Here is a 1,594-nt window from a genome sequence, read left to right as displayed (position 1 = left end):
ACTCCGTGTGCGCCAAAACTACCTCTCCACCAGCCGCAAAACCCTGGCGTCCTTCGTCCGCCACCCCATCCCACCCATCAACCGCCGTGTAACAACCCCAAAAATTGGGTTATCAAATTTTGTGCTATTATTCCTTCCTGGCACTCATTTTCAAAATCTTTCTCCAAAGTTTGTTGGATGACTCTGAGACTTCTTGTCATTTCCAACCTTTCAAAGCCTTGCTCATGTCTTTGTCAGTGGGCAAGACCTCATTTGCAGCAGCTCAAACCCTCTCAAACCCTAATTCCAAATTTTGGAATGTGAATATGGCCTTTGTGATTACAAAGGAGCTACCATTTTCCTTGAGTTGTTGATCATCCCATCTGTTCCCAGAGACCCTCCTATCCTTGTAAACCTTGGATATGCAAAAATATTGCCAAGTCCCATGCAATATTTTTGAATTATGATTTCTTCCTTTTCTTGCCTTTTTGAGAAATAAAATCCAAAGGCATAGCTAGCCATCTCCTAAATTCATGTGAATTGGTGGAGTTGATATTTATGCCTAATCCAAGCTCTGGCAAAGATATTGGCCATAATTAAATAAGGCAAATTGCCTTCTCCCTATTTAATACCAATATTGCATTTCTGCCATTTTCTAAAGGAACTACTATTTTTATAGCAGAGAAAATTCCCACATAAATTGTCGAGCTTGTACTTGCTATATAATCACTAGTTCCATTCTTGTCTCATGATCCACAGATCAAAAATTGGGCACATGACCCAATACAAGTTTGTGCCTTCTCTGCAATTTTGCAAAGGAAGTGCCTTATTCCTAATTCCAATTGAGCTGCAGTTTGGCAGGGTGATTAACCTTGATAAATCACACCAGGATACCAAAGATGAACTCAATCCATTCATCCTAGCTCTCTGTGCATTTTTTCCAAGTTTCTGACCAGAATGCAACTTTGTGAAGAAAGTACCTTCATAGAGTTTTCAAATGGGATGAAACTTTTCCATCCTCTCAAGTATTCCAAATAATTAGCCCCCACCCCAAATTCAGCTCATTTCATTGAACTATGAGAGCATAGGAGCAATTCTTGTTTTCTGTCCAAAGTTTCAGTTTGTGACGCAAGTATATTTTATCTTGCTCCATTATGGCTGAAAATATTTCCAAGCCTTCTCCTATCCATATAACCCACCTACCCAAGAGTTTGGATCATTCCATGTAGCCAATATTTTCTTAGAATTTTCCCAAGTTTCTGGTCAGAAGTGATGCTTGTGAAACAAGTACCAATTTGGCAAGTCCATTTGGTATGATCTTTTTGCAGAATCTAAATATGACCAAATCATGGAGATTTGCCAAGTGGTAGCTCTATCTAACACTCCTAGTGAGTGCTTCTTCCTCATTTGTTTTCTGGGTCATATTTGACAGTTGCACTGCAGCTATGTTAAATACTTGCCCAAATCCCTTCCAACTTTCCAGGCCTATAGTCTTTGCTTCCCTAAGCCTCCCAAACATCACGTTTAGTTCTTAATCCCACCAGTTAGGTTACCAATATGTGGCCATGTTTGCAACAGCCAACTTGTCGAGCTTGTTTCCCTCTGCTCCCTACAC

Source organism: Triticum aestivum, chromosome 5A, assembly GCF_018294505.1.
Source record: "Triticum aestivum cultivar Chinese Spring chromosome 5A, IWGSC CS RefSeq v2.1, whole genome shotgun sequence".
Taxonomy (NCBI): domain Eukaryota; kingdom Viridiplantae; phylum Streptophyta; class Magnoliopsida; order Poales; family Poaceae; genus Triticum; species Triticum aestivum.
Note: the sequence above shows the minus strand (reverse complement) of the source record.